The following is a 16144-nucleotide window of genomic DNA, read 5'->3' on the forward strand; positions in this document are numbered from 1 at the left end:
ATCAAAGAACCCCAAGAATTCAATTTTTATTAAAATCAAACTAAGTTTAATTTTGGACCCTTTAAACCTTAATGTAGACCAATTAAAAAAACAGGACCCAAAATTAAAAATCTAAATACACGGTTAGATTTAGAATATCAAAGAACCCCAATAATTCAATTTTAGATGAAATCAAACAAAGTTTAATTTTGGACCCTTTTGACCTCAATATGAACCAATTTGATAACGGGGTCCACAAATAAAAAATCTAAATACATGGTTAGATTCAGATTATCAAAGAACCCCATATATTCAATTTTTGTTGAAATCAAACAAAGTTTTATTTTGGACCCCAATTTGGACCAACTTGAAAACTGGGCCAAAAATCAAAAATCTAAATACATGTTTAGATTCAGCATATCAAAGAACCTCATATATTCAATTTTTGCTAAAATCAAACAAAGTTTAATTTTGGACCCTTTGGACCTTAATGTAGACCAATTTGAAAACTGGAACCAAAATTAAAAATGTAAATAACTGTTAGATTCGGCATTACAAATAAATAAATGTGATCAAAGATTTTACAAATCTAATGCGCCATACTGTGCAATTAAAGATTACTTCTTGAAATTTTTCAATATTTGAAATTTGAAAAAAAAATAATATTTGAAGAATAATTCTTTTTAATTTCTGAAATCTGAAATGAGAAAAAATTTACCCCCAACAATTTCTTTTTATCCCCCCCCCCTTTTTTTCCCCCAAAAAATTCTTTCCCTCAAGATATGGTCATAATCTCAATTCAAATTTCCAATGGAGTTGGCAACCATAATTACCCATTTAAATTTACCATAGTGCTAACTTAATCTATTTTATTATAGAATTAAAAATATAGTGTCAAATCTTTCATATGGATTTTTTTGTAAAAAAAAAAGATGCAACATTTGCAGATATTTTTACTGGTCTTCCTTTATAAATATGCATTTCTTTAAACATAATTTAAAAGCAGTGTAAGGGAAGTAACCAAAACGTTGTATTTGGATTACCTCCCTTACACTGTTTTAAATTATCTTTATTGTTCATTAACCATTACTTTATACATAATTTAAAAGCAGTGTAAGGGAGATAATTTCAATGATGAATTTGATTTATCTCCCTTACACTGCTTTAAATTATGTTTTGTACTAAAGTATTTGTCCATTAACCAGGACAACCTTGTTTTCCCCCTTTTTTGCCCCTAATTCCTAAACGGTTTGAGCCATAATCCCCCAAAGCAAATCCTAACCATTAATTTGTGGTATGGAAACTTGAAGTATAATTTCAGAGAGATCCATACACCGTTCCACAGTTATTGTCTGGAAACTAGAAAATGCTTATTTTTGGCCCCTTTTTGACCCCTAATTCCTTAACTGTTGGTACCATAACCCCCAAAATCAATCCCAACCTTCCTTTTGTGGTATTTAACCTTATGGTCAAATTTCAAAAAGATCCATTCACTTTAACTAAAGTTAGAGTGCGAAAACCAATGTGTCTTCGGACGACGACGCCGGACGACGACGACGACGACGACGACGACGACGACGCCAACGTCATACCAATATACGACCACAAAATTTTTTTGCGGTCGTATAAAAATTACTTGATATTTAGAAGAAAATAAAATTTTTGCAATTTTTCCATTTATAAAGGGGCATAACTCTAGAACGGTTAGTGACGCCACCAAAATTCAAACTTGATCTGTATTTTGTGGTAATAAGAATTGTGTATAAGTTTCATAACATTTGGTTGAGGCAAACTAAAGTAAGAGAACGGAAACGAAAAATTCAGAAATTTTTCCATTTGCAAAGGGCATAACTCTGGAACAGTTAAAGTGACGCCACCAAAATTCAAACTTGATCTGTGTATTGTGGTAATAAGCACTGTGTATATAAGTTTCATAACATTTGGTTGAGGCAAACTAAAGTTAGAGAACGGAAACCAACTTTGGGATGTACGGACGGACGGACGTACAGATGAACAAGGGTAAAACTTAATGCCCCCTCCGCGACGGCGGGGGCATAAAAAAAGAGTAAGAAATAAACCTGATAAAAGAATATGCCCCATGTCCCATTATTCAAACAGTACAAAAATATTAATCTCTTTTTGGTGAAGTCACACCAACAAATCTGAGTCTGTAAGACACAAAGGATGCCTTCGCAGTAGAAAACTAGAAATACTTTGAAATAATAGTGAGGACATTCTGAATATCATTTAATAAATAAATAAATGGGAACACAGATGATGCCCCGGCTTGCATATCATATAAAGTTATAAAGGGACTAAACTGAAGAACAGTAAAAGTGACACTACCCAAATTTGTACTTGATCTGAGTTTTGTGGTAGTAATTATTGTGTATAAGTTTCATAACATTTGGTTGAGGCTAACTTAAGTTAGAGAACGGAAACGAAAAATTCAGCAACTTTTCCATTTGTAAACAGGCATAACTCTAGAACAGTAAAAGTGACACCACCAAAATTCAAACTTGACCTGTATTTTGTGGTAATAATCATTGTGTTCAAGTTTCATAACATTTGGTTGAGGCATATTAAAGTTAGAGAACGAAAACAAAAAATTCAGCAATTTTTCCATTTGTTAAGGGGCATAACTCTAGAACGGTTAAAGTGACACCACCAAAATTCAAACTTGATCTGTGTTATGTGGTAATAAGCATTGTGTATAAGTTTCGTAACATTTGGTTGAGGCAAACTAAAGATAGAGAACGGAAACCAACTTTGGGACTTACGTACAGACGGACGTACGTACATACGAACGTACAGACGGACAAGGGTAAAACTTAATGCCCCCTCCGCCACGGCAGGGGCATAAAAATTGTGTCTAAAAATCTGAAAAGATACTTGCCAATCCTATTACAAATGTACAACTGCATTATGTCCATACAAATATCCATGATGAAATAAACACGTTAACAATGTTAATATTTCAAAGACAACATTTACTGACAATACAGCCAAAATATGTAGTCGATTAATAATTCAATAAGACAATGCATAATAAAATGCTCCGCTGGGCGCAGCTTGATACAACCGCAGAGGTCGAACCCTGAACAGTTGGGGCAAGTATGGACACAACATTCAAGCTTGATACAGCACTGAATTTGGATTGTTATCAAATATTTGACACAGCATAGGTTTCTGACACAGAATGAATGTGGTCTAAGAACTTAATAATTTTTAATTTACCTATTCAAACCATATCATTATTATTTGCTTTTATATAAAAATCAGAAATAACCAATTTAAAATGGAAAATTTTAAAGAAAAAAAAGGGGAAAAAATCCCCCCTCAAATGTTTTGAACCCCCTTATGATTCATCACCCTTAAACTCAATCCCAGCCTTCCCTTTGTGTTACAATGTATGGTACCTTGCAGTACAATATCAGAGAGATCCATACACTTGAACACAAGTTATTGTCTGGAAACTAGAAAAATGCTTGTTTTTTGGCCCCTTTTTGGCCCCAAATTCCTAAACGTTTAGGGCAATTACCCCCAAACTCAAACCAAGCTTTGCCTTTATGATATGGAACCTTGTAGTACAATTTCATAAAAATCCATACACTTACACACAAGTTATTGTCCTGAAACTAGAAAAATTGGTTTAAATCCTTGGAAATGGATATTTCGGCAACGTTGTTAAAACCAGTGAAAGTATAGAGAACTTTTGTCTGAATAGCTGAATTCCCGAGAACGATATTTAACAGTGATACACTGTAGACTTTTGTGCACATTCCGGCGATGAATTTATTGAGATCTGCTGTTGACGTGTGTAATCCTTGCATACTGTGTTCTGGCGATGGAATTTATTGCGTTTCCCTGTAGACTTTTGTAGTTTTTATCCTGCACGCTCCGGCGACGGAATTATCCGAGTCAGAAATGCTCTGCTTTAAACTTTTTTAACATTTGTACCAAATAGTATATTTGCGACTATAGGCGATATGGCGAGTGACAGTGAAGGCGAAGTAGATTTTCCACGTAATGTCGATCAGGTACAGATGTGGGCATCCACAATGAAGCTGAATCCAAACACAGCTTCCGAATTAATTAGACTTGGCTTCGATTCTATGGAAGCGATTTCATTGATTGAAAAAGAGGATATGCCAGCTTTAATATTCCGCTTGGGCAGCAAAAAGTGTTGATGCGAGCAGTTGGAAAAACTTTCAAGGACGGTCGCGCTGAAGCTGGGAATATGGCGGACACGCACCCTTACGGAAATGAAAACGAGGCTACACAGAGAACTTCCGCAAGGATACAAAATGGCGGCACCAGCAACCAAGATGGCGACGGTGTAAACAACAAAGATGGCGACGATGTAAACAACAAAGATGGCGACGATGTAAACAACAAAGATGGCGGCGCCCATACGTCAAACCCCCGATCGGAGGATGCCTATGTGCAAGAGATCCTAAAGATGATGTCGAGGGAGAAGAACATTACAGGACAATTTGTGAATGACTCTCATAATTCTTCCACAGGTAGAGACAATTTGCTGGTCAATGACATTTACTCATGGAAAGACCCTCAAATATTTTTTTAGTCTAAAAATTTTGATCCTAATGTGAATTTCTTTGATATAACTGATTTTGTACCTAATACTTTAGGGGGGCACTCAGAATCAGAGGAATTAGTTTCGGAATCGTCAGGAGGCAAATTAGTTTTCAAATCGGGGCCTGTCAAGCCAAAATTAGAAACATTGTCGGTAACACAATGGTCTATGGCTAATTTGTCCATAATGCATAAGTTGATAGCTATAGGAGAGTAACAATCATCCCAAGTTATGGATTATTTATCTTATACTATGCGCATTTATCTTTTTCTTTCGAGCTGTGAGTTGGTGTCTGTTTTTTTCCTTGATCGGGAATACCGACGCCTGCAAAAGCAACACCAATTTAGATGGGGTACAGACATTCCCCATCTCCATTCTGTATTTTTGAGGCCAAAGTTTTTGCAGAGTCAGAATTCCCGCATTGCACCTCAAACTCAGAGCTCGAAAGTAATGGCTAATAAACATGCAGTTACATATGCTTCTCATTCTCCGGGGGGAAGGATGATTTGCAAGAAATTCAATAGTCGTAGAGGCTGTTTTATGCCACACTGTAAGTTTGAGCATTCATGTGCTATACCTGCATGTGCTGAAAAGCACCCAGCATTTCAGCATACAAAAAACTAGATACAATGGTGAAGCCTACGCGTGCTCTTGATCTAATTTCATGGACTAATGAGTTAAGTGATGATTTTGACAAAGAATTTTTGTTATTTGGCATAGAACATGGATTTGACATTGTCACTAATGTCCCCCTACCAGAGAATGTACGCTCCAAAAATCATCCTTCTGCAAAGCCTAGTAGCCCTTTTTACAAACAGGCACATAAACAAATTTTAACAGAAATTGATAACGGAAACTATATTTTTGTCAATTCCCCCCCCCCCCCCCCAAAAAAAAATTATCAGTCTGCTTGGGGTTATCCCTAAATCTGATGGCGGAGTTCGAATTATTCATGATTGTAGCAGACCAATAGGTTTTGCAGTAAATGATTTTGCAGGAGAATTTGATAAACAAAAATTTCAAACAGTAGATGATGCATGCAAGTTAGTTTCAAAAAATTTTTATATGTCAAAAGTAGACCTAAAGGCCGCTTACAGATCTGTCAAAATAAGTGAACAAAGTAGAGAGGTCACTGGGCTTACATGGACTTTTCCTGATGGTCATGATTACACTTTCATAGATAAAAAACTTCCGTTTGGATCAAAATTAGCACCTGGTATTTTTCATAGATTATCTCAGGCAATTCGCAGAATGATGTCACGTAGAGGCTTCACCATTGTGGCATATTTAGATGTTTTTTTTATTTGCGAGAAGACAAAGAAGCGCTGCGCTCAGGCGTTAGCAATTTTAATTGCGCTGCTCAGGAAGTTAGGTTTTTGTATCAGCTGGTCTAAAGTAACAGACCCCTGCCAACAGATTGTATTTTTAGGGGTTGAGATAGATTCTACTACTTTAGAAACTAGACTTCCTATTGCAAAATTGCATGATTTGAAATCAGAATTGGCTGAATTTTAATTGCGTAAGCGTGCTTCAAAAAAGCAATTGCAATCTTTAGCGGGAAAGCTTAATTGGGCGTCTGCTGTGGTTCGAGGCGGGAGAGTTTTTCTCCGTAGAATTATAAACGGCATCATGCGATTACAGCTAGATTGGCATAAATTGCGTCTGACAGGCGAAATATTGCAAGATATAAAGTGGTGGCATAACTTTATTTCAACTTTTAATGGGAAGTCAATTTTACTTGCAAAGGTTCCTATCACCTCTGTAGCTACTGATGCTTGTAAATCAGGTGGAGAGGGTGTCTATCAAAATGATTGGTTTTATGTAAATTGGGCAGAAGATCACCCCTTTGCTTTGAAACTTCACATAAATGAATTAGAGGCTTTCTCAGTGGCGTTAGCAGTAAAGCGATGGGCCCCATATTGGCGTGGTCAGCGTATTATAGTTCATTGCGATGATGAGGTAACTGTAAGTTGCATTAATAAAGGTACATCAAAAAATGCTATTTTGATGTCCTTTTTGCGTGAGCTCTTTTGGTTATCAGCAACGTATAATTTTCACTTGATAGCTAAGCATGTTCCAGGCAAAACGAATATACTAGCAGACTGTATTTCACGGATGCATGATCTACCTTTCTGTGAACAATTTTTGCGTGAATATGTTCGACTGCCACTGTATTTACAGGATCTTGTTAGGCACATGTCTAGTAATGCCCTTCGTTTTCTTTTATTTAGGCTCACTGGTATCGAGGGAGATGAGATCACTGGATAGTATTGTTGCTAACTTTAGATGTCATACTTATGCTAAATCTACCAAAAAGACATATTTAAACTATTTCAAGTCATATGCAGAATTTTGTAGAAGATTAAATATTACCCTTGTTCCATTAAGTCCTATGAATTTAGCCAGATATGTAGCCTATTTATCTTCAAGGTTACAATTTAATTCCATAACAAATTATTTGTCAATTGTGCGGTTGCTACATTTAGAATCAGGAGTTGCATCTCCGATAGATTCCTTTTTTATGGAGTCAGTACTCAAGGGTGCTAAACGTGTGTTAGGTGCTGCCATACATAGAAAATTGCTTATTACACCAAAAATTTTGAATGAGATATTTACTTTACTGTCAGTCAGCAGTAGTAAGGACTTGTGTTTTTGGGCAGCCTGCTTAGTGGCTTTTTTCTCCTTTTTAAGGAAGTCAAATTTGTTTGCCCCCTTCAATTTCAGCTTTTGATCCTTTGCGACATTTTACTCAGATGGTGTCTGTTTAAAAGTACAAAAAACCAAAACAATTCAATTTTCAGAGCGTATATTAGAAATTCCCCTTCCTAGAGTGAAGAATTCTCATTTATGTCCCTCTAAGGCGCTTCTTTTAAATTTTAAAAAGGTGCCAGCAGTGTCAGCCCCCTCACCTGTCTTCCTGTATTTAGTACGAGGCAAGGTTACCCCTCTTACATATACAGCCTTTGTAAAGATGCTAAAACAGAACTTATCTAGGTTGGGTTATGACAGCAGCAAATATTCGGGACATAGTTTTCGCAGAGGAGGGGCCTCCTTTGCCTTAGAATGTGGGGTTCCAGCTGATCTCATACAATCACAGGGTGATTGAAAATCTAATGCATACAAATCATACTTGGATCCTTCTTTTGCACACAGACAGGAAGTCATGAACAAATTTGCAGTTGCCCTGGGGAAATAATAAACCATTTAACCTACCTTCTACTGGTTACACCACACATGTTTGGGAAGTTTGGAATACCACAGATTATTAATTAATTAATTTGTGTATTGTTTTCAAACTGTACTGTTGTTTGTGTTTTATTAATATGAAATTTAAGCATTAAACTGTGGTTCTTTTCCCAAACATGTCTTTGTTTTACACTAGTAACCATCTGGATTCACAGGTTTCCTGACTGGATTCCGATCAGAGTTAGACATTAACATGCATCTGATCTGAGACTGGTCTAGATTCCAACAGCATATATACACATACACACTATACACATACACAGGGGGGAGGGAAATGGGTGGGGCCGTTTCAAAGTGATGTGGATTAATCGCTTGCATATCATATAAAGTTATAAAGGGGATAACTGAAGAACAGTAAAAGTGAAGCTACCGAAATTTGTACTTGATTCCAGTTTAGTGGTAATAAGTACTGTGTATAAGTTTCATTACATTGGTTGAGGCAAACTAAAGTTAGAGAACGGAAACCAACTTTGGGACATACGTAAAGATGGACAAGGGTAAAACTTAATGCCCCCTACGCTACGGCGGGGGCATAAAAACGTCAATATCATAATTCAAACATATCTACGCTATTATAATAAAAGAGTGTTAGGTGTAGCAGATCGATTCCCACTTTTTCCTTGTTTCTGAAAAAAAAACACAGATAAATTGATTTTTCTGTTTTCCTAAAAAAAAATGTAACAGCACGGCAAGTTGATATGTGCTTTCAATGCAGTTATGTAACTATCTAATAAAACCATAAATTTGATCGCATATTTGGTCTCATCAGTCAGGGAATGCATCAAATTTACAATTTGTGGAGAACATAAAATACACCAATCTGACTTTTCCCTGAGACCTTCCTGGTTACATATGCTTGTAAATGTATAATATATACAGCATTTCTAAATATTCATCATTCATTTTTTTTTTAAAGATTATAACAAGCCAAAAATTGTGTTTTAGTCAATACAGCATATTCAAAATTTAAATTGATGTTCCATTGTTGAAAATAACACTTCAATTCCATCAACAACATTATTACATTTTTTATCTATCTTAATCAGGGTCTAACAAAACGTAATTTTGAACTGAACCAGGAAAGTTTCGACCTGCCAGATAGTTAAAATTGCATGCCATGCAAAATACCAAGCAAACTGACATACTGTATCAGTCAATCAGTACTAGAACTAGATTGTACAAACAATAATTACATTAAAAATGTTTTGATTTTAAGCACTAATAAAATATATTATGATAGCATTTGTTAAAATGCTTTAAATTCAGTGTTACTGATCGATACAATTTAACACACCCATCTGGCATACAAATTTATAAGCCTAATAAGTTTGATGAATTATGTTGTACTCCATTATCTTTTGCCATCTTGATTGTAAAATAGCAGAACACAATATGTCTAAATCTTTAATTGAATAATTATGCAAACGCTGAGACTGGAATGCAATTAAAATATAATCTTTAATTTATCATTTATCAGATTCCTATGACTGTTTCTATTAATAGTAAATACTAAATTTTGATGATTTGTTTTGTTTGATTGAATTTATTAACTCTAGGTATCAAAAGTGATGTAAAAAAGAATACAAATGTCACTGTACATCGTAACAAACATGTCGATTTCAGATAAAATGCAAATCAGAGACAGACATTTGCCTCCGAGGCAAGCATTCTGTGATCAATATAAGATATGGGACAACTATTGAAAAAGAGAGAAAGAGACTCTTAAATCATGCTAAAGAAAGGACAGTTACTCATGACTGGGCAAAAGAAAAATGAATTTTACAAAATAATTTGAAATCCAATCATCAATGCAACAGAGGAAAAGAAACATGTAGAGTATAATTAACTTTTTTTTTGTTTGCTGGTGGTTTGTACCACAGGATTGTGTAAGCGTCTAGTGTGGTAATAGCCATAGGTTCCTTATTACCGCTAGCTAGCCTGCTTTGTAGGTGAAAAGAAAGCCGAGTGTGTAAGTCTTTCTGCCAGTACATAGCCTCTACACTATTCAAGACTTCTACAATGCTTCCCCGCGACAGCACATGGTAACTAGGATCTAGCATCCTAGGCATTATTGTAGAGGATCTCAGAGCAACAAGGACCCTAGAGATGCAGTGTGTAGGCCCATCGTTGCGTGGACACGCCCTTGCACTCATCAACCTTGTCCCAACTATGGTAAATAGTACCACTACCTTGAAGTTAGATCTGGGAAGATCAAAGGCTATGGGAGCAGACCCAGAAAGAAAAGATGGGAAGATGGAGCTCGTCAGCCATGGTAGGCAATCGTCTATGGGAAGCAAAATCCAGACAGCAAAATTTCATCCTGCAGATAGTAGGTTTCACACATGGCTTATCACCAGGCAGAGTTAACAGAAGATGATTACGGAAACTACACAAAAAGAAACACCGAATTTCGTGAACGAGGACATACGTCATACAGATGACCAATTTTTTTTTTTTTTTTTTTATTCACGCTGCTTGAAAAGGTACTGAATTTGAAAGAGCACATACGATTTTATTGCTTTTCAAGGTAAAACCCAGAGTTCAATGGAAGGATCAGCATTGCAAATGTTTATAACATATCCAAATCATGGTAATGATTTGTGCCTAATTTGTAAGCAGCTTTTCTTTGCCAAAAGTGTAGAAAAGATATGCATAAACTGCGAATTGAAAAGCTTAACATCTATTGTACAACATAGGCATATGCAAACGGATGAATACCAGAATGAAGAAGAAAGCTTAAATTGTAAGATGAAGAAACATAATAGATACGCATGTGTTTTGTGTAAAGATGTTTCAAAATACATCATTCCTGAAAATCCACCAGAGGAAAAACCCTATAATTGTGATATTTGTAACACAGCTTTCACACAGTCATCATCTCTGAACACCCACAAGCAAATAAAACATTCCAACCAAAAGCCATATAATTGTAATGTGGGAAAACATTTGCAATAAAAAATTATCTAACTGTGCATTCACGCACTCATAGCAGAGAAAATATATCTTATTTTTATATGGTATCAGGGTATTGAACTTAGAATATTTTGTACCTACATTTTGATATACATTATTTACTAGTGAAGAACATTCTAAGTTTCCATAATGCATTTCATACATATACATGCGCATAGCATCTGGTAGGTTGATATTACTAATATTTTGGTCTAAAGAAATTTCAAAACCATTATTAAGAACTAAAAAAATGATTAGTCATGCATGCCCTTCAGTAATATATTGTTATCATAAGCATTGTATCTTTGCTGAGTTTTTTTTATCATGCAGCAATATAAAATTTGTCAAGATTTTTCGTAAATCAAGACAAATCCAAATAATTGAGAGGCAGAAGAAACCAAACGAAAATTCAATCTAAACTAACAAAGCAATGGCAACAAAAAAAAAACAACAACATAAAAAACATGACAAGCAGCAGTCTACAAAACACAACATTGAAAACTAAAGACTGAGAATCGAATAGGTGCTCCGATAGGGTAAATAGGTCCTGCTGCACCTATCGTGCTATATGGTTACAGATGACAGCAAGAATTATACACTATGGTACAGTTGAACAAGGATGTTACAGGTAGCAGTAGACGGCACAGTTGACAAACAATGTTACAGGTAGCAGTAGATGGTACAGATGACAAATGATGTTACAGGTGGAGGTAGATGGTACAGTTGACAAACAATGTTACAGGTGGCAGTAGATGGTACAGTTGACAAATTATGTTACAGGTGGCAGTAGATGGTACAGTTGACAAATGATGTTACAGGTGGCATAAGATGGTACAGTTGACAAACAATGTTACAGGTGGCAGTAGATGGTATAGTTAACAAGTGATGTTACAGATGCCAGTAGAATGTACAGTTGACAAATGATGTTGCAGATGGCAGTAGATGGTATAGTTGACAAATTATGTTACCAGTGGGCAGTGGCAGTAGATGTTCAAGTTTATAAACAATGTCACAGCTGGCAGTAGATGGTACAGTTGACAAATGATGTTACAGATGACAGTGGATGGTACAGTTGACAAATGATGTTACAGGTGGCAGTAGATGGTACAGATGACGAATGATGTTACAGTTGACAGTAGATGGTACAGATGACTAATGATGTTACAGGTAGCAGTAGATGGTACAGTCGTCAAATGATGTTATAGATGGCAGTAGATGGTACAGTTTATAAACTATGTTACAGGTGGCAGTAGATGGTACAGTCGTCAAATGATGTTATAGATGGCAGTAGATGGTACAGTTTATAAACTATGTTACAGGTGGCAGTAGATGGTACAGTCGTCAAATGATGTTATAGATGGCAGTAGATGGTACAGTTTATAAATATGGTTACAGGTGGCAGTAGATTGTACAGATGACCAATGATGTTACAGGTGGCAGTAGATGGTAGAGTTGACAAATGACGTTACAGATGGCAGTAGATGGTACAGTTGACAAATGATGTTACTGGTGGCAGTAGATGGTAAAGTTGACAAATGATGTTACAGGTGGCAGTAGATGGTACAGTTGACTAATGATGTTACAGGTAGCAGTAGATGGTACAGTTGACTAATGATATTACAGTTGGCAGTAGATGGTACAGATGACTAATAATGTTACAGGTGGCAGCAGATGGTACAGTTGACAAATGATGTTACAGATGGCAGTAGATGGTACAGTTGACAAATGATGTTACAGGTGGCAGGAGATGGTACAGTTGACAAATGTTGTTACAGATGGCAGTCGATGGTACAGTTGACAAACAATTTTACAGGTTGCAGTAGATGGGACAGTTGACAAATGATGTTAAAGGTGGCAGGAGATGGTACAGTTGATAAATGATGTTACAAATGGCAGTAGATGGTACAGTTGACAAACATTGTTACAGGTGGCAATAGATAGTACAGTTGACAAATGATGTTACAGGTGGCAGGAGATGGTACAGTTGACAAATGATGTTACAGGTGGCAGTAGTTGGTACAGTTGACAAATGATTTTCCAGATGACAGTAGATGGTACAGTTGACAAATGATGTTACAGATGACAGTAGATGGTAAAGTTGACATATGATGTTACAGGTGGCAATAGATGGTACAGTTGACAAATGATGTTATAGATGGCAGTAGATGGTACAGTTGACTAATGATGTTGCAGGTGGCAGTAGATGGTACAGTTGACAAATGATGTTATAGATGGCAGTAGATGGTACAGTTTATAAACTATGGTACAGGTGGCAGTAGATGTTACAGTTTATAAACTATGTTACAAGTGGCAGTAGATGGTACAGTTGACAAATGATGTTATAGAATGCAGTAGATGGTACAGATGACGAATGATGTTACAGGTGGCAGTAGATGGTACAGTTGACAAATAATGTTAAAAGTGGCAGGAGATGGTACAGTTGACAAATGATGGTACAGGTGGCGGTAGATGGTACAGATGACTAATGATGTTACAGGTGGCAGTAGATGGTACAGTTGACAAATTATGTTACAGGTGGCAGTAGATGGTACAGTTAACAAATGATGTTCCAGATGACAGTAGATGGTACAGTTGACAAATGATGTTACAGGTGGCAGTAGATGGTACAGTTGACAAATGATGTTACAAGATGCAAGAGATGGTACAGTTGACAAATGATGTTACAGGTGGCAGTAGATGGTACAGTTGACAAATGATGTTACAGGTGGCAGTAGATGGTACAGTTGACAAATTATGTTACAGGTGGCAGTAGATGGTACAGATGACAAACAATATTACAGATGGCAGTAGATGGTACAGATGACAAACAATGTTACAGGTGGCAGTAGATGGTATAGTTAACAAGTGATGTTACAGATGCCAGTAGATGGTACAGTTGACTAATGATGGTACAGGTGGCAGTAGGTGGTACAGATGACTAATGATGTTACAGGTGGCAGTAGATGGTACAGTTGACAAACAATGTTACAGGTGGCAGTAGATGGTACAGTTAACAAATGATGTTCCAGATGACAGTAGATGGTACAGTTGACAAATGATGTTACAGGTGGCAGTAGATGGTACAGTTGACAAATGATGTTACAAGATGCATGAGATGGTACAGTTGACAAATGATGTTACAGGTGGCAGTAGATGGTACAGTTGACAAATGATGTTACAGGTGGCAGTAGATGGTACAGTTGACAAATTATGTTACAGGTGGCAGTAGATGGTACAGATGACAAACAATATTACAGATGGCAGTAGATGGTACAGATGACAAATGACATTACGGATGACAGTAGATGGTACAGATGATGAATGATGTTACAGGTGGCAAAATATGGTACAGATGACAAACAATGTTACAGGTATCAGTAGATGGTACAGATGACAAATGATGTTACAGGTGGCAGTAGATGGTATAGATGACAAATGATGTTTGAGATGGCAGTAGATGGTACAGTTGACAAATGATGTTACAGATGACAGTAGATGGTACAGATGACGAATGATGTTACAGGTGGCATAAGATGGTACAGATGACAAATGATGTTACAGATGGCAGCAGGTTGTACAGATGACAAATGATGTTACAGGTGGCAGTAGATGGTACAGATGACAAATGATGTTACAGGTGGCAGTAGATGGTACAGATGACAAATGATGTTACAGATGGCAGTAGATGGTACAGATGAGGAATGATGTTACAGGTGGCATAAGATGGTACAGATGACAAATGATGTTACAGGTAGCAGTAGATGGTACAGATGACAAATGATGTTACAAGTGGCAGGAGATGGTACAGTTGACGAATGATGTTACAGGTGGCAGTAGATGGTACAGATGAGGAATGATGTTACAGGTGGCAGGAGATGGTACAGATGAGGAATGATGTTACAGGTGGCAGTAGATGGTACAGATGACAAAAGATATTACAGATGGTAGTAGATGGTACAGATGACGAATGATGTTACAGGTGGCATAAGATGGAACCGATGACAAACAATGTTACAGGTATCAGTAGATGGTACAGATGACAAATGATAATACAGATGGCAGTAGATGGTACAGTTGACAAATGAGGTTACAGGTGGCAGTAGATGGTACAGATGACAAATGATGTTACAGATGGCAGCAGGTGGTACAGATGACAAATGATGTTACAGGTGGCAGTAGATGGTACAGATGACAAATGATTTTACAGGTGGCAGTAGATGGTACAGATGACAAATGATGTTACAGGTGGCAGTAGATGGTAAAGTTGACAAATGATGTTACAGGTGGCAGTAGATGGTAAAGTTGACAAATGATGTTACAGGTTGCAATAGATGGTACAGTTGACAAATGATGTTACAGGTGGCAGTAGATTGTAAAGTTGACAAATGATGTTACATGTGGCAGTAGATGGTACAGATGACAAATTATGTTACAGGTGGCAGTAGATGGTACAGATGACGAATGATGTTACAGGTGGCAGTAGATGGTACAGATGACAAACAATGTTACAGATGGCAGTAGATGGTACAGATGACAAATGATATTACAGATGACAATAGATGGTACAGATGACGAATGATGTTACAGAGGCATAAGAAGGTACAGATGACAAATGATGTTACAGGTGGCAGTAGATGGTACAGCTGACAAATGATGTTACAGGTGGCAGTAGATGGTACAGATGACAAATGATGTCACAGATGGTAGTAGATGGTACAGTTGACAAATGATGTTACAGATGACAGTAGATGGTAGAGTTGACAAATGATGTAACAGGTGGCAGTAGATGGGACAGATGACAAATGATGTTACAGGTAGCAGGAGATGGTACAGTTGACTTATGATGTTACAGGTGGCAGATGGTACAGTTGACTAATGATGTTACAGGTAGCAGTAGATGGTACAGATGACTAATGATGATACAGGTGGCAGTAGATTGTAAACCGGACAAATGATGTTACAGATAGCAGTAGATGGTACAGTTGACACATGATGTTACAGTTGGCAGTATATGGTACAGTTGACAAATGATGTTATAGGTGGCAGTAGATGGTAAATTTGACAAATGATGTTACAGGTGGCAGTAGATGGTAAAGTTGACTAATAATGTTACAGGTGGCAGTATATGGTACAGTTGAAAAACAATGTTACAGATGGCAGTAGATGGTACAGAGGACAAATGATGTTACAGGTGGCAGTAGATGGTACAGTTGACAAATGTTGTTACAGGTGGCAGTAGATAATACAGTTGACAAACAATGTTACAGGTGGCAGTAGTTGGCAGTAGTTGGTACAGATGACGAATGATGTTACAGGTGGCAGTAGATGGTAAAGTTGACAAATGATGTTATAGATGGCAGTGCATGGTAC

The 16144-nt window shown here is 36.9% G+C and overlaps 1 long non-coding RNA gene across 14 annotated transcripts; it reads left to right on the forward strand.

Annotated features, from left to right (window-relative positions):
* Positions 1 to 8669: 8669 nt before the first annotated feature.
* On the forward strand, positions 8670 to 16140 carry LOC127721619 (uncharacterized). 14 transcript variants are annotated; one of them, XR_007991347.1, is made up of 5 exons: positions 8670 to 11941; positions 12322 to 14525; positions 14906 to 15019; positions 15589 to 15661; positions 15966 to 16140. It is a non-coding gene; the product is annotated as an uncharacterized LOC127721619 (long non-coding RNA). The 14 variants fall into 14 exon arrangements; XR_007991351.1 differs by lacking the exons at positions 15589 to 15661; positions 15966 to 16140 and adding an exon at positions 12208 to 12321 and having other exon boundaries at positions 8670 to 11592; positions 12892 to 14525; positions 14906 to 15579; XR_007991343.1 differs by lacking the exons at positions 14906 to 15019; positions 15589 to 15661; positions 15966 to 16140 and adding an exon at positions 15374 to 15579 and having other exon boundaries at positions 12322 to 14804.
* Positions 16141 to 16144: the final 4 nt, after the last annotated feature.

Source organism: Mytilus californianus, unplaced genomic scaffold (genome assembly GCF_021869535.1).
Source record: "Mytilus californianus isolate M0D057914Y unplaced genomic scaffold, xbMytCali1.0.p SCAF_12, whole genome shotgun sequence".
Taxonomy (NCBI): Eukaryota; Metazoa; Mollusca; class Bivalvia; order Mytilida; family Mytilidae; genus Mytilus; species Mytilus californianus.